Source organism: Entelurus aequoreus, linkage group LG11 (assembly GCF_033978785.1).
Source record: "Entelurus aequoreus isolate RoL-2023_Sb linkage group LG11, RoL_Eaeq_v1.1, whole genome shotgun sequence".
In the NCBI taxonomy this organism is placed as follows: Eukaryota; Metazoa; Chordata; class Actinopteri; order Syngnathiformes; family Syngnathidae; genus Entelurus; species Entelurus aequoreus.
Window position 1 is genome coordinate 11,031,353 of NC_084741.1, and position 18,397 is coordinate 11,049,749.

Genomic DNA, 18,397 nt, shown 5'->3' on the forward strand with positions numbered 1-18,397 from the left:
ATCGGGAATTAAAAAAAATATATAAACATTTTTAAAAAGTGAATATTTTGAATGGTTGTTGTTGGAATTTTTCAAATCGGTGGAAAAATGTTGAAGTAGTAACATTTTTAATTACAAAATGGTACTAAGGAATTCCTGGAAAACTGGGAATTTTTCCAGTTAAAAAAACAACTTTGTTCTTTGTCCTGATTAAGAAAAATGTTTGGACAGTAGAACGCTTGAAATGGGTTGAAAAATGTGGAAGGAGTAGTTACCAGAAAAAAGGGTGAAAACATGGTTTGAAAAAACGGGAATCCTGGGAATTCCTGGACATTTTTTTTAACTTGGAAAAATGATAGTTTGAATGTCCAGGATGAGTGGAATGTGTTGAAGTTGGAACGCTTTGAATTGGTTGAAAAATGTGGAAATTGTGCAACTTGGAAAAATGTCCCATTCATTTCAATGGGAACTTACTGGAAATTTGGGAATTTTGGGAAAAGCGGGATTTTTAAAAAAATGATTAGGAGCATGAATGTCCTGAATGAGCTGAATTGGTTGGTGTTGGAATTGTTTAAATTCGTCAAGAAATGTTGTAATAAATGGTAGAAGGGAATTTCGGGAAAATCGGGAATTTCAAAAAGAAAAAGTTACCAAAAAAAAGTTCAATTTTTTTTTTTGAATGTTCTGAATGGTTGGTGTTGGAATTATTCAAATCAGTGGAAAAATGTTGAAGTAGTAACATTTTTAATTGAGAAATGGTACTAAGGAATTCCTGGAAAACCGGGAATTTTTCTAGTTACAAAAACAACTGTTTTTTTTTCCTGATTAAGAGAAATGTTTGGACGGTGGAATGCTTGAAATGGGTTGAAAAATGTGGAAGGAGTAGTTACCAGAAAAAAGGTGAAAACATGGTTTGAAAAAACAGGAATCCTGGGAATTCCTGGAATTTTTTTGAACTTGGAAAAATGATAGTTTGAATGTCCAGGATGAGTGGAATGTGTTGAAGGTGGAATGGTTTGAATCGGTTGAAAAATGTGGAAATGGAAGTTTGAAAAATGGCCAATTAATTTTAAAAGGGAAAAATGTCCCGGAAAACTTGGAATTCTGGGAAATCTGGGAATTATTGGAATTTATCAAGGGAAGTGAAGATTGAACGCTTTGAATAGGGTGGAAAATGTGGGAATAGTGCAAGTTGGAACAATGTCCCATTTATTTTAATGGGAACTTCCTGGAAATTTGGGAATTTTAGGAAATGCTGGGTTTTTTGAAAATGAGTATGAGCATGAATGTCCTGAACGAGCTGAATTGGTTGGTGTTGGAATTGTTTAAATTGGTCAAGAAATGTTGTAGTAAATGGTATTAGGGAATTTTTTGGAAAATCGGGAATTAAAAAAAATATATAAACATTTTTAAAAAGTGAATATTTTGAAAGGTTGTTGTTGGAATTTTTCAAATCGGTGGAAAAATGTTGAAGTAGTAACATTTTTAATTGCAAAATGGTACTAAGGAATTCCTGGAAAACTGGGAATTTTTCCAGTTAAAAAAACAACTTTGTTCTTTGTCCTGATTAAGAAAAATGTTTGGACAGTAGAACGCTTGAAATGGGTTGAAAAATGTGGAAGGAGTAGTTACCAGAAAAAAGGGTGAAAACATGGTTTGAAAAAACGGGAATCCTGGGAATTCCTGGACATTTTTTTTAACTTGGAAAAATGATAGTTTGAATGTCCAGGATGAGTGGAATGTGTTGAAGTTGGAACGCTTTGAATTGGTTGAAAAATGTGGAAATTGTGCAACTTGGAAAAATGTCCCATTCATTTCAATGGGAACTTACTGGAAATTTGGGAATTTTGGGAAAAGCGGGATTTTTAAAAAAATGATTAGGAGCATGAATGTCCTGAATGAGCTGAATTGGTTGGTGTTGGAATTGTTTAAATTCGTCAAGAAATGTTGTAATAAATGGTAGAAGGGAATTTCGGGAAAATCGGGAATTTCAAAAAGAAAAAGTTACCAAAAAAAAGTTCAATTTTTTTTTTTGAATGTTCTGAATGGTTGGTGTTGGAATTATTCAAATCAGTGGAAAAATGTTGAAGTAGTAACATTTTTAATTGAGAAATGGTACTAAGGAATTCCTGGAAAACCGGGAATTTTTCTAGTTACAAAAACAACTGTTTTTTTTTCCTGATTAAGAGAAATGTTTGGACGGTGGAATGCTTGAAATGGGTTGAAAAATGTGGAAGGAGTAGTTACCAGAAAAAAGGTGAAAACATGGTTTGAAAAAACAGGAATCCTGGGAATTCCTGGAATTTTTTTGAACTTGGAAAAATGATAGTTTGAATGTCCAGGATGAGTGGAATGTGTTGAAGGTGGAATGGTTTGAATCGGTTGAAAAATGTGGAAATGGAAGTTTGAAAAATGGCCAATTAATTTTAAAAGGGAAAAATGTCCCGGAAAACTTGGAATTCTGGGAAATCTGGGAATTATTGGAATTTATCAAGGGAAGTGAAGATTGAACGCTTTGAATAGGGTGGAAAATGTGGGAATAGTGCAAGTTGGAACAATGTCCCATTTATTTTAATGGGAACTTCCTGGAAATTTGGGAATTTTAGGAAATGCTGGGTTTTTTGAAAATGAGTATGAGCATGAATGTCCTGAACGAGCTGAATTAGTTGGTGTTGGAATTGTTTAAATTGGTCAAGAAATGTTGTAGTAAATGGTATTAGGGAATTTTTTGGAAAATCGGGAATTAAAAAAAATATATAAACATTTTTAAAAAGTGAATATTTTGAAAGGTTGTTGTTGGAATTTTTCAAATCGGTGGAAAAATGTTGAAGTAGTAACATTTTTAATTGCAAAATGGTACTAAGGAATTCCTGGAAAACTGGGAATTTTTCCAGTTAAAAAAAAACTTTGTTCTTTGTCCTGATTAAGAAAAATGTTTGGACAGTAGAACGCTTGAAATGGGTTGAAAAATGTGGAAGGAGTAGTTACCAGAAAAAAGGGTGAAAACATGGTTTGAAAAAACGGGAATCCTGGGAATTCCTGGACATTTTTTTGAACTTGGAAAAATTTATGTTTGAATGTCCAGGATGAGTGGAATGTGTTGAAGGTGGAACGCTTTGAATTGGTTGAAAAATGTGGAAATTGTGCAACTTGGAAAAATGTCCCATTCATTTCAATGGGAACTTACTGGAAATTTGGGAATTTTGGTAAAAGCGGGATTTTTAAAAAAATGATTAGGAGCATGAATGTCCTGAATGAGCTGAATTGGTTGGTGTTGGAATTGTTTAAATTCGTCAAGAAATGTTGTAATAAATGGTAGAAGGGAATTTCGGGAAAATCGGGAATTTAAAAAAGAAAAAGTTACAAAAAAAAAGTTCACTTTTTTTTTTTTAATGTTCTGAATGGTTGGTGTTGGAATTTTTCAAATCAGTGGAAAAATGTTGAAGTAGTAACATTTTTAATTGAGAAATGGTACTAAGGAATTCCTGGAAAACCGGGAATTTTTCCAGTTACAAAAACAACTGTTTTTTTTTCCTGATTAAGAGAAATGTTTGGACGGTGGAATGCTTGAAATGGGTTGAAAAATGTGGAAGGAGTAGTTACCAGAAAAAAGGTGAAAACATGGTTTGGAAAAAACAGGAATCCTGGGAATTCCTGGAATTTTTTTGAACTTGGAAAAATGATAGTTTGAATGTCCAGGATGAGTGGAATGTGTTGAAGGTGGAATGGTTTGAATCGGTTGAAAAATGTGGAAATGGAAGTTAGAAAAATGGCCAATTAATTTTAAAAGGGAAAAATGTCCCGGAAAACTTGGAATTCTGGGAAATTTGGGAATTATTAGAATTTGTCAAGGGAAGTGAAGTTTGAACGCTTTGAATAGGGTGGAAAATGTGGGAATAGTGCAACTTGGAACAATGTTCCATTAATTTCAATGGGAACTTCCTGGAAATTTGGGAATTTTAGGAAATGCTGGGTTTTTTAAAAATGAGTAGGAGCATGAATGTCCTGAATGAGCTGAATTGGTTGGTGTTGGAATTGTTTAAATCGGTCAAGAAATGTTGTAGTAAATGGTATTAGGGAATTTCTGGAAAATCGGGAATTAAAAAAAATATACAAACATTTTTAAAAAGTGAATATTTTGAATGGTTGGTGTTGGAATTTTTCAAATCGGTGGAAAAATGTTGAAGTAGTAACATTTTTAATTGCAAAATGGTACTAAGGAATTCCTGGAAAACTGGGAATTTTTCCAGTTAAAAAACAACTTTGTTCTTTGTCCTGATTAAGAAAAATGTTTGGACAGTAGAACGCTTGAAATGGGTTGAAAAATGTGGAAAGAGTAGTCGCCAGAAAAAAAAGGGTGAAAACATGGTTTGAAAAAACGGGAATCCTGGGAATTCCTGGACATTTTTTTTTAACTTGGAAAAATGATAATTTGAATGTCCATTATGAGTGGAATGTGTTGAAGTTGGAATACTTTGAATTGGTTGAAAAATGTGGAAATTGTGCAACTTGGAAAAATGTCCCATTCATTTCAATGGGAACTTACTGGAAATTTGGGAATTTTGGGAGAAGCGGGATTTTAAAAAAAATGATTAGGAGCATGAATGTCCTGAATGAGCTGAATTGGTTGGTGTTGGAATTGTTTAAATTCGTCAAGAAATGTTGTAACAAATGGTAGAAGGGAATTTCGGGAAAATCGGGAATTTAAAAAAGAAAAAGTTACAAAAAAAAAGTTCAATTTTTTTTTTTGAATGTTCTGAATGGTTGGTGTTGGAAATATTCAAATCAGTGGAAAAATGTTGAAGTAGTAACATTTTTAATTGAGAAATGGTACTAAGGAATTCCTGGAAAACCGGGAATTTTTCTAGTTACAAAAACAACTGTTTTTTTTTTCCTGATTAAGAGAAATGTTTGGACGGTGGAATGCTTGAAATGGGTTGAAAAATGTGGAAGGAGTAGTTACCAGAAAAAAGGTGAAAACATGGTTTGGAAAAAACAGGAATCCTGGGAATTCCTGGAATTTTTTTGAACTTGGAAAAATGATAGTTTGAATGTCCAGGATGAGTGGAATGTGTTGAAGGTCGAATGGTTTGAATCGGTTGAAAAATGTGGAAATGGAAGTTTGAAAAATGGCCAATTAATTTTAAAAGGGAAAAATGTCCCGGAAAACTTGGAATTCTGGGAAATCTGGGAATTATTGGAATTTATCAAGGGAAGTGAAGATTGAACGCTTTGAATAGGGTGGAAAATGTGGGAATAGTGCAAGTTGGAACAATGTCCCATTTATTTTAATGGGAACTTCCTGGAAATTTGGGAATTTTAGGAAATGCTGGGTTTTTTGAAAATGAGTAGGAGCATGAATGTCCTGAATGAGCTGAATTGGTTGGTGTTGGAATTGTTTAAATTAGTCAAGAAATGTTGTAGTAAATGGTATTAGGGAATTTTTTGGAAAATCGGGAATTAAAAAAAATATATAAACATTTTTAAAAAGTGAATATTTTGAATGGTTGTTGTTGGAATTTTTCAAATCGGTGGAAAAATGTTGAAGTAGTAACATTTTTAATTGCAAAATGGTACTAAGGAATTCCTGGAAAACTGGGAATTTTTCCAGTTAAAAAAACATCTTTGTTCTTTGTCCTGATTAAGAAAAATGTTTGGACAGTAGAACGCTTGAAATGGGTTGAAAAATGTGGAAGGAGTAGTTACCAGAAAAAAGGGTGAAAACATGGTTTGAAAAAACGGGAATCCTGGGAATTCCTGGACATTTTTTTGAACTTGGAAAAATGTATGTTTGAATGTCCAGGATGAGTGGAATGTGTTGAAGGTGGAATGCTTTGAATTGGTTGAAAAATGTGGAAATTGTGCAACTTGGAAAAATGTCCCATTCATTTCAATGGGAACTTATTGGAAATTTGGGAATTTTGGGAAAAGCGGGACTTTTTAAAAAATGATTAGGAGCATGAATGTCCTGAATGAGCTGAATTGGTTGGTGTTGGAATTGTTTAAATTCGTCAAGAAATGTTGTAATAAATGGTAGAAGGGAATTTCGGGAAAATCTGGAATTTAAAAAAGAAAAAGTTACAAAAAAAAAGTTCAATTTTTTTTTTTGAATGTTCTGAATGGTTGGTGTTGGAATTATTCAAATCAGTGGAAAAATGTTGAAGTAGTAACATTTTTAATTGAGAAATGGTACTAAGGAATTCCTGGAAAACCGGGAATTTTCCTAGTTACAAAAACAACTGTTTTTTTTTCCTGATTAAGAGAAATGTTTGGACGGTGGAATGCTTGAAATGGGTTGAAAAATGTGGAAGGAGTAGTTACCAGAAAAAAGGTGAAAACATGGTTTGGAAAAAACAGGAATCCTGGGAATTCCTGGAATTTTTTTGAACTTGGAAAAATGATAGTTTGAATGTCCAGGATGAGTGGAATGTGTTGAAGGTGGAATGGTTTGAATTGGTTGAAAAATGTGGAAATGGAAGTTTGAAAAATGGCCAATTAATTTTAAAAGGGAAAAATGTCCCGGAAAACTTGGAATTCTGGGAAATCTGGGAATTATTGGAATTTATCAAGGGAAGTGAAGATTGAACGCTTTGAATAGGGTGGAAAATGTGGGAATAGTGCAAGTTGGAACAATGTTCCATTAATTTCAATGGGAACTTCCTGGAAATTTGGGAATTTTAGGAAATGCTGGGTTTTTTAAAAATGAGTAGGAGCATGAATGTCCTGAATGAGCTGAATTGGTTGGTGTTGGAATTGTTTAAATCGGTCAAGAAATGTTGTAGTAAATGGTATTAGGGAATTTCTGGAAAATCGGGAATTAAAAAAAATATACAAACATTTTTAAAAAGTGAATATTTTGAATGGTTGGTGTTGGAATTTTTCAAATCGGTGGAAAAATGTTGAAGTAGTAACATTTTTAATTGCAAAATGGTACTAAGGAATTCCTGGAAAACTGGGAATTTTTCCAGTTAAAAAACAACTTTGTTCTTTGTCCTGATTAAGAAAAATGTTTGGACAGTAGAACGCTTGAAATGGGTTGAAAAATGTGGAAAGAGTAGTCGCCAGAAAAAAAAGGGTGAAAACATGGTTTGAAAAAACGGGAATCCTGGGAATTCCTGGACATTTTTTTTTAACTTGGAAAAATGATAATTTGAATGTCCATTATGAGTGGAATGTGTTGAAGTTGGAATGCTTTGAATTGGTTGAAAAATGTGGAAATTGTGCAACTTGGAAAAATGTCCCATTCATTTCAATGGGAACTTACTGGAAATTTGGGAATTTTGGGAAAAGCGGGATTTTTAAAAAAAATGATTAGGAGCATGAATGTCCTGAATGAGCTGAATTGGTTGGTGTTGGAATTGTTTAAATTCGTCAAGAAATGTTGTAACAAATGGTAGAAGGGAATTTCGGGAAAATCGGGAATTTAAAAAAGAAAAAGTTACAAAAAAAAAGTTAAATTTTTTTTTTTGAATGTTCTGAATGGTTGGTGTTGGAAATATTCAAATCAGTGGAAAAATGTTGAAGTAGTAACATTTTTAATTGAGAAATGGTACTAAGGAATTCCTGGAAAACCGGGAATTTTTCTAGTTACAAAAACAACTGTTTTTTTTTTCCTGATTAAGAGAAATGTTTGGACGGTGGAATGCTTGAAATGGGTTGAAAAATGTGGAAGGAGTAGTTACCAGAAAAAAGGTGAAAACATGGTTTGGAAAAAACAGGAATCCTGGGAATTCCTGGAATTTTTTTGAACTTGGAAAAATTATAGTTTGAATGTCCAGGATGAGTGGAATGTGTTGAAGGTCGAATGGTTTGAATCGGTTGAAAAATGTGGAAATGGAAGTTTGAAAAATGGCCAATTAATTTTAAAAGGGAAAAATGTCCCGGAAAACTTGGAATTCTGGGAAATCTGGGAATTATTGGAATTTATCAAGGGAAGTGAAGATTGAACGCTTTGAATAGGGTGGAAAATGTGGGAATAGTGCAAGTTGGAACAATGTCCCATTTATTTTAATGGGAACTTCCTGGAAATTTGGGAATTTTAGGAAATGCTGGGTTTTTTGAAAATGAGTAGGAGCATGAATGTCCTGAATGAGCTGAATTGGTTGGTGTTGGAATTGTTTAAATTAGTCAAGAAATGTTGTAGTAAATGGTATTAGGGAATTTTTTGGAAAATCAGGAATTAAAAAAAATATATAAACATTTTTAAAAAGTGAATATTTTGAATGGTTGTTGTTGGAATTTTTCAAATCGGTGGAAAAATGTTGAAGTAGTAACATTTTTAATTGCAAAATGGTACTAAGGAATTCCTGGAAAACTGGGAATTTTTCCAGTTAAAAAAACATATTTGTTCTTTGTCCTGATTAAGAAAAATGTTTGGACAGTAGAACGCTTGAAATGGGTTGAAAAATGTGGAAGGAGTAGTTACCAGAAAAAAGGGTGAAAACATGGTTTGAAAAAACGGGAATCCTGGGAATTCCTGGACATTTTTTTGAACTTGGAAAAATGTATGTTTGAATGTCCAGGATGAGTGGAATGTGTTGAAGGTGGAATGCTTTGAATTGGTTGAAAAATGTGGAAATTGTGCAACTTGGAAAAATGTCCCATTCATTTCAATGGGAACTTATTGGAAATTTGGGAATTTTGGGAAAAGCGGGACTTTTAAAAAAATGATTAGGAGCATGAATGTCCTGAATGAGCTGAATTGGTTGGTGTTGGAATTGTTTAAATTCGTCAAGAAATGTTGTAATAAATGGTAGAAGGGAATTTCGGGGAAATCGGGAATTTAAAAAAGAAAAAGTTACAAAAAAAAAGTTCAATTTTTTTTTTTTAATGTTCTGAATGGTTGGTGTTGGAATTATTCAAATCAGTGGAAAAATGTTGAAGTAGTAACATTTTTAATTGAGAAATGGTACTAAGGAATTCCTGGAAAACCGGGAATTTTTCTAGTTACAAAAACAACTGTTTTTTTTTCCTGATTAAGAGAAATGTTTGGACGGTGGAATGCTTGAAATGGGTTGAAAAATGTGGAAGGAGTAGTTACCAGAAAAAAGGTGAAAACATGGTTTGGAAAAAACAGGAATCCTGGGAATTCCTGGAATTTTTTTGAACTTGGAAAAATGATAGTTTGAATGTCCAGGATGAGTGGAATGTGTTGAAGGTGGAATGGTTTGAATTGGTTGAAAAATGTGGAAATGGAAGTTTGAAAAATGGCCAATTAATTTTAAAAGGGAAAAATGTCCCGGAAAACTTGGAATTCTGGGAAATCTGGGAATTATTGGAATTTATCAAGGGAAGTGAAGATTGAACGCTTTGAATAGGGTGGAAAATGTGGGAATAGTGCAAGTTGGAACAATGTCCCATTTATTTTAATGGGAACTTCCTGGAAATTTGGGAATTTTAGGAAATGCTGGGTTTTTTGAAAATGAGTAGGAGCATGAATGTCCTGAATGAGCTGAATTGGTTGGTGTTGGAATTGTTTAAATTGGTCAAGAAATGTTGTAGTAAATGGTATTAGGGAATTTTTTGGAAAATCAGGAATTAAAAAAAATATATAAACATTTTTAAAAAGTGAATATTTTGAATGGTTGGTGTTAGAATTTTTCAAATCGGTGGAAAAATGTTGAAGTAGTAACATTTTTAATTGCAAAATGGTACTAAGGAATTCCTGGAAAACTGGGAATTTTTCCAGTTAAAAAAACAACTTTGTTCTTTGTCCTGATTAAGAAAAATGTTTGGACAGTAGAACGCTTGAAATGGGTTGAAAAATGTGGAAAGAGTAGTCGCCAGAAAAAAAAGGGTGAAAACATGGTTTGAAAAAATGGGAATCCTGGGAATTCCTGGACATTTTTTTGAACTTGGAAAAATGATAATTTGAATGTCCAGGATGAGTGGAATGTGTTGAAGTTGGAACGCTTTGAATTGGTTGAAAAATGTGGAAATTGTGCAACTTGGAAAAATGTCCCATTCATTTCAATGGGAACTTACTGGAAATTTGGGAATTTTGGGAAAAGCGGGATTTAAAAAAAAATGATTAGGAGCATGAATGTCCTGAATGAGCTGAATTGGTTGGTGTTGGAATTGTTTAAATTCGTCAAGAAATGTTGTAATAAATGGTAGAAGGGAATTTCGGGAAAATCAGGAATTTAAAAAAGAAAAAGTTACCAAAAAAAAGTTCAATTTTTTTTTTTGAATGTTCTGAATGGTTGGTGTTGGAATTTTTCAAATCAGTGGAAAAATGTTGAAGTAGTAACATTTTTAATTGAGAAATGGTACTAAGGAATTTCTGGAAAACCGGGAATTTTTCTAGTTACAAAAACAACTGTTTTTTTTCCTGATTAAGAGAAATGTTTGGACGGTGAAATGCTTGAAATGGGTTGAAAAATGTGGAAGGAGTAGTTACCAGAAAAAGGTGAAAACATGGTTTGAAAAAACAGGAATCCTGGGAATTCCTGGCATTTTTTTGAACTTGGAAAAATGATAGTTTGAATGTCCAGGATGAGTGGAATGTGTTGAAGGTGGAATGGTTTGAATCGGTTGAAAAATGTGGAAATGGAAGTTTGAAAAATGGCCAATTAATTTTAAAAGGGAAAAATGTCCCGGAAAACTTGGAATTCTGGGAAATCTGGGAATTATTGGAATTTATCAAGGGAAGTGGAGATTGAACGCTTTGAATAGGGTGGAAAATGTGAGAATAGTGCAAGTTGGAACAATGTCCCATTCATTTCAATGGGAACTTCCTGGAAATTTGGGAATTTTAGGAAATGCTGGGTTTTTTGAAAATGAGTAGGAGCATGAATGTCCTGAATGAGCTGAATTGGTTGGTGTTGGAATTGTTTAAATCGGTCAAGAAATGTTGTAGTAAATGGTATTAGGGAATTTCTGGAAAATCGGGAATTAAAAAAAATATAAAAAATTTTAAAAAGTGAATATTTTGAATGGTTGGTGTTGGAATTTTTCAAATCGGTGGAAAAATGTTGAAGTAGTAACATTTTTAATTGCAAAATGGTACTAAGGAATTCCTGGAAAACTGGGAATTTTTCCAGTTAAAAAAACAACTGTGTTCTTTGTCCTGATTAAGAAAAATGTTTGGACAGTAGAACGCTTGAAATGGGTTGAAAAATGTGGAAAGAGTAGTCGCCAGAAAAAAAAGGGTGAAAACATGGTTTGAAAAAATGGGAATCCTGGGAATTCCTGGACATTTTTTTGAACTTGGAAAAATGATAATTTGAATGTCCAGGATGAGTGGAATGTGTTGAAGTTGGAACGCTTTGAATTGGTTGAAAAATGTGGAAATTGTGCAACTTGGAAAAATGTCCCATTCATTTCAATGGGAACTTACTGGAAATTTGGGAATTTTGGGAAAAGCGGGATTTTTAAAAAAATGATTAGGAGCATGAATGTCCTGAATGAGCTGAATTGGTTGTTGTTGGAATTGTTTAAATTCGTCAAGAAATGTTGTAATAAATGGTAGAAGGGAATTTCGGGAAAATCGGGAATTTAAAAAAGAAAAAGTTACAAAAAAAAAGTTCAATTTTTTTTTTTGAATGTTCTGAATGGTTGGTGTTGGAATTTTTCAAATCAGTGGAAAAATGTTGAAGTAGTAACATTTTTAATTGAGAAATGGTACTAAGGAATTCCTGGAAAACCGGGAATTTTTCCAGTTACAAAAACAACTGTTTTCTTTTCCTGATTAAGAGAAATGTTTGGACGGTGGAATGCTTGAAATGGGTTGAAAAATGTGGAAGGAGTAGTTACCAGAAAAAATGTGAAAACATGGTTTGGAAAAAACAGGAATCCTGGGAATTCCTGGAATTTTTTTGAACTTGGAAAAATGATAGTTTGAATGTCCAGGATGAGTGGAATGTGTTGAAGGTGGAATGGTTTGAATCGGTTGAAAAATGTGGAAATGGAAGTATGAAAAATGGCCAATTAATTTTAAAAGGGAAAAATGTCCCGGAAAACTTGGAATTCTGGGAAATCTGGGAATTATTGGAATTTATCAAGGGAAGTGAAGATTGAACGCTTTGAATAGGGTGGGAAATGTGGGAATAGTGCAAGTTGGAACTATGTCCCATTCATTTCAATGGGAACTTCCTGGAAATTTGGGAATTTTAGGAAATGCTGGGTTTTTTGAAAATGAGTAGGAGTATGAATGTCCTGAATGAGCTGTATTGGTTGGTGTTGGAATTGTTTAAACCGGTCAAGAAATGTTGTAGTAAATGGTAGAAGGGAATTTCGGGAGAATCGGGAATTTTAAAAAAAATAAATAATTTTTTTAAAAAGTGAATATTTTGAATGGTTGTTGTTGGAATTTTTCAAATCGGTGGAAAAATGTTGAAGTAGTAACATTTTTAATTGCAAAATGGTACTAAGGAATTCCTGGAAAACTGGGAATTTTTCCAGTTAAAAAAACAACTTTGTTCTTTGTCCTGATTAAGAAAAATGTTTGGACAGTAGAACGCTTGAAATGGGTTGAAAAATGTGGAAGGAGTAGTTACCAGAAAAAAGGGTGAAAACATGGTTTGAAAAAACGGGAATCCTGGGAATTCCTGGACATTTTTTTGAACTAAGCAAAATTTGATTTTGGGGCCCTCTATTTCTGCCAATAATATTGATTGTTGATCATTCACACACCTACTATAAACTCATTGCGGCTCTGGCAGTGTTGTTTACATTATCCTATTGTCAGCCTGGCATGTCATTTATAAAGATATGGGGGTGGCCCAGTTAAGAACATAAATAATACCAATGAATGAACGAATGATGTCCAGAGTGCCACATATGGTTCCTAAACTTAAAATGTAGAAAACATTCAGCTACAAGAGTGGCCTGGGGTTGAACAGTCCAAGTGATAAAGCTTTGTATTTACAGTAAAAGTGTCATCTTGTCTCATCAGTCTTGTACATATTAGTCTTTAATTACTAGTTTATATTTTTAGGTAATTGTTCATATTTAATGTTTACTTTGTACAAAGATAGCGCAGTCTACTGAAGTTAAATTCCATGTGTGTTAAACATAACTGGACAATAAAGCTGATTCTGATTCACTTTTTCATTTTTGGTAACAAAAACCTGAAACAGCAATGTGCAAAAATAATTCGTAGTGCAAGAAAAACAATAAAGTGCAACAATAAAATCACTTAAATATATATAAAAAGGAACAAATTCAATTGTACAAAAAACAACATAATTAAATTAAATATCAAGCAAATACTTCAATAATATTAATAAACAGAGTTACTAGAAACAAGGTAACATAACGGTTTATAAACAAATATAAAGTTACTACATATTAAAACTATGTAAATGTACATAACGATGTGCAAACAAATTGGGTCTAGTTCTGAGTAATAACAGGTTTATTACACGTTAACAACAAAAACTAATAATAGTTATTAGAACAAAATATGTTTGCATGACAAATAAGCGGGACTGAGGGGGTCAGGGGCGGGTGTTGAAATGTTAATAACGTCCAAACTATGACAGACCCCCAAAAACTGCAGCACAAAGCAGAACAAACGGAAGCAGTGTGGGGCGGTGTTGTATTGTAGCACAGGAAAGTGAAGTTGCCTCATTGACACCCTCAAATAAAACACAAATAATAAATATCATCTTAGCGAAACGCGTCTTTTTGAATATATTACAGAAAGATATTAAAAAAAATAAAATGCTGCACATAAATATGAGGTGCAACAGCAGCCTCTAGTGGCCTAACAGATATATTCAACATTTACAAATACAAATATTTTACATCAGGGCTGTCCAAACAAGTCATTTATTATTATTTTTGTTTCACTTTCAATGCTAAAATATCTATAGATTAACTTCAGATTCATCGGTTGACAAAAAGTTTCCCTTTTTTTTATGTTTTTATGCCCTTTTTGTCAAAGAAACCCGTTCTTTTTTTGGCAAAAAAAAAACAACCCTACACAAAACATGCAATATTTTACTCCAAAAATGTTCAAAATTGATTATTTGATGTGAAGTATTTGGCGGCTTAAATAGGTCAACAATCATAAGAACATTATTATTTTTTGAACAATGAGTTAAAAAAAATTAATAAATGAAAAAAAACACTAAAGGTCTCCAAAAGTGTTAAAAAACAAGTCATAAATCAATATATATTATTTTTACTGTCAACGCCTAAATCTCTCAATTAGGGGTGTCAAAGTGTGCCCCACAGTTACAATTTTAATGGACATTCTAAAAGTAATATTACAAAAAAAACAACAACATAAAAAGTAGAATAAAAGAGCAAACCGGTGAAATGTCAGCAGAAAATGTTGCAATGTTGACTCCAATAACACAAAACTGCCATGCAGGCTGTTTTATTTTTTATTTTTTAAACTGTCATTGCTCCAAAAAATAATAATGAATCAAAATCAATGTTATTATGAATTACTGACCTAGTCAAGGCTGCAATTAGTTCACATCAAATATTCCACTTTGAAATCATTTTTTAGAAAAATATTGCATATTTTGTCTGTATGCCATAAAAAAACTAAGTTTTCTTAGAAAATAAGGCATAAAACACACAAGTGAAAATAAATGAATAAATAAATAAATAAAGAAGTTAATCTAGAGCAGGGGTCACCAACGCGGTGCCCGCGGGCACCAGGTAGCCCGTAAGGACCAGATGAGTAGCCCGCCGGCCTGTTCTAAAAATAGCTCAAATAGCAGCACTTACCAGTGAGCTGCCTCTATTTTTTAAATTTTATTTATTTACTAGCAAGCTGGTCTCGCTTTGCCTGACATTTTTCATTCTGAGAGAGACAAAACTCAAATAGAATTTGAAAATCCGAGAAAATATTTTAAAGACTTGGTCTTCACTTGTTTAAATAAATTCTTTTTTTTTTTTTACTTTGCTCCTTATAACTTTCAGAAAGACAATTTTAGAGAAAAAAATACAACCTTAAAAACTATTTTAGGATTTTTAAACACATATACACTACCGTTCAAAAGTTTGGGGTCACATTAAAATGTCCTTATTTTTCAATTAAGATAACTTTAAACTAGTCTTAACTTTAAAGAAATACACTCTATACATTGATAATGTGGTAAATGACTATTCTAGCTGCAAATGTCTGGTTTTTGGTGCAATATCTACATAGGTGTATAGAGGCCCATTTCCAGCAACTATCACTCCAGTGTTCTAATGGTACAATGTGTTTGCTCATTGGCTCAGAAGACTAATTGATGATTAGAAAACCCTTGTGCAATCATGTTCACACATCTGAAAACAGTTTAGTTCGTTACAGAAGCTACAAAACTGACCCTCCTTTGAGCAGATTGAGTTTCTGGAGCATCACATTTGTGGGGTCAATTAAACGCTCAAAATGGCCAGAAAAAAAGAACTTTCATCTGAAATGCGACAGTCTATTCTTGTTCTTAGAAATGAAGGCTATTCCACAAAATTGTTTGGGTGACCCCAAACTTTTGAACGGTAGTGTACCTTTTTACCTTTAAAATTCCTTCCTGTTCTTTCCTGACAATTTAAATCAATGTTCAGGTATTTTTTTTGTTGTTGTAAAGAATAATAAATACATTTTAATTTAATTCTTCATTTTAGCTCCTGTTTTTTCGACGAAGAATATTTGTGAAATATTTCTTCAAACTTATTATGATTAAAATTCAAAAAATATATTCTGGCAAATCTAGAAAATCTGTAGAATCAAATTGAAATCTTATATCAAATTCTTTTGAATTTATTTTAACATTTTTGTTCTGGAAAATCTAGAAGAATAATTATTTGTCTTTAGCTTGGTCCAATTTGTTTTATATTCTAACAAAGTGTAGATTGGATTTTAACCTATTTAAAACATGTCATCAAAATTCTAAAATTAATCTTAATCAGGAAAAAATACTAATGATGTTCCATAAATTATTTTTTTAAAAGTTTTTCTCTTCTTTTTTTCGGTTGAATTTTGAATTTTAAAGAGTCAAAATTGAAGATAAACTATGTTTCAAAATGTAATTGTCATTTTTTTCGTGTTTTCTCCTCTTTTAAACCGTTCAATTAAGTGTAAATATCATTAATTATTTATTAATAATATAGAGTTAAAGGTAAATTGTGCAAATTGGCTATTTCTGGCAATTTATTTAAGTGTGTATCAAACTGGTAGCCCTTCGCATTAATCAGTACCCAAGAAGTAGCTCTTGGTTTCAAAAAGGTTGGTGACCCCTGATCTAGAGATTTAAGAGTTGAACTAAAACAAATGTATGACTTATTTTTAACAATTTTATAAGTGGGATGCCCATAAATGTTTGTTTAAAAAAAAAATAATAATAATGAATCAAAATCAACGTTGTTATGAATTACTGACCTAGTCAAGGCTGCAATTAGTTCACATCAAATATTCCACTTTGAAATAATTTTTTAGGAAAATATTGCATATTTTGTCTGTATGCCATAAAAAAAATTTAGTTTTCTTAGAAAATAAGGCATAAAACACACAAGTGAAAAAAAAATAAATAAATAAAGAACTGAAGTTAATCTAGAGATTTAAGAGTTGAACTTAAAAAAAATGTATGACTTATTTTTTAACAATTTTATGAGTGGGATGCCCATAAATGTTAGTGTTTTTGGTTTTTTTAAACTGTCATTGCTCGAAAAACTAATAATGAATCAAAATCAATGTTATGAATTACTGACCTAATCAAAGCTGCAATTAGTTCACATCAAATATTCCACTTTGAAATAATTTTTTAGAAAAATATTGCATATTTTGTCTGTATGCCATTAAAAAAAATCAGTTTTCTTAGAAAATAAGGCATAAAACAAACACACAAGCGGAAAAAAATAATAAAAAATCAAGAACTTATAATGAATGGATGGATCGGAAGTTAATCTAGAGATTTAAGAGTTGAACTTTAAAAAAATGTATGACTTTTTAAAACAATTTTATGGGTGGGATCCCCAAAAAAAAAATTTTTTTTTTTTTTTTTAATAATAATGAATCAAAATCAATGTTATGAATTACTGACCAAGTCAAAGCTGCAATTAGTTCACATCAAATATTCCACTTTGAAATAATTTTTAAGGAAAATATTGCATATTTTGTCTGTGTGCCATAAAAAAAACTAAGTTTTCTTAGAAAATAAGGCATAAACCAAACACAAAAGTGAAAAAAATTATAATAAAAAAAAAAAACAAATAAATAAAGAAGTTAATCTAGAGATTTAAGAGTTGAACTTAAAAATATTTATGACTTATTTTTAACAATTTTATGAGTGGGATGCCCATAAATGTTTGTGTTTCTTTTTTTTAAAAACGGTCATTGCTCAAAAGATAATAATGAATCAAAATCAATGTCATGAAATATTGACATATTTAAAGCTCAGATGAAATATACTACTTTGAAACATTATTGCATATTTATACTTCCGCCATAATCAACAGGGTTTTCTTGAACAAAAAAGCATTAAACATAAAACTTTTTTTTTTTGCTTTACATATTGACAGATAAACCTGAAGTTGATCTAGAGATTTAAGTGTTGAATAACAATTCAATATAAGAATGATGTCTGACTCATGTTACGTGTTCCCAAGGCAGGTCAAAAGTATCTCACCTAGGCTGAAATAAACAAAAGACGAGTGCCGCTAGCAAAGGGAAGTCTAGGCAAAACAAACAGAACGCTGGACGACAGCAAAAACTTAAAAGTGTGGAGCAGAGACATCTGTCCATAAACAAAGTCCAGCACAACCTAAATAGTCTTGATTACCAACAGAAGACAGGTGCGGGGACTAGCGCTCAAAAGGCAGGCGAGAAAACAGGAAGTGAAAACTACAAACTAGGAGCGCAGGACAGGAGCTGAAACACTAAACACAGGAAAAAGCCAACAAGTTAAAGTTACAGTACCAATGATTGTCACACACACACTAAATGATAAATGATAAATGGGTTATACTTGTATAGCGCTTTTCTACCTTCAAGGTACTCAAAGCGCTTTGACAGTATTTCCACATTTACCCATTCACACACACATTCACACACTGATGGCGGGAGCTGCCATGCAAGGCGCTAACCAGCAGCCATCAGAGGCAAAGGGTGAAGTGTCTTGCCCAAGGACACAACGGCCATGACTAGGAAGGTAGAAGGTGGGAATTGAACCCCAGTAACCAGCAACACTCCGATTGCTGGCACAGCCACTCTATCAACTTCGCCACGCCGTCCCTCTAGTTGTGGTGAAATTTGTCCTCTGCATTTGACCCATCCCCTTGTTCACCCCCTGGGAGGTGAGGGGAGTAGTGGGCAGCAGCATTGGCAGCAGCAGTGGGCAGCAGCAGTGGCCGCGCCCGGGAATCATTTTTGGTTATTTAACCCCCAATCCCAACCCTTGATGCCGAGTGCCAAGCAGGGAGTTAATGGCTCCCATTTTTATAGTCTTCGGTATGACTTGGCCGGGGTTTGAACTCACAA

The 18,397-nt window shown here is 32.7% G+C and overlaps 1 protein-coding gene across 10 annotated transcripts in view; it reads left to right on the forward strand.

Moving 5' to 3' along the window:
• Window positions 1-18,397, forward strand: part of kcnj14 (potassium inwardly rectifying channel subfamily J member 14) — a 62,328-nt gene that overhangs the window by 25,238 nt on the left and 18,693 nt on the right. The gene's annotated exons all lie outside the window — the stretch shown is intronic.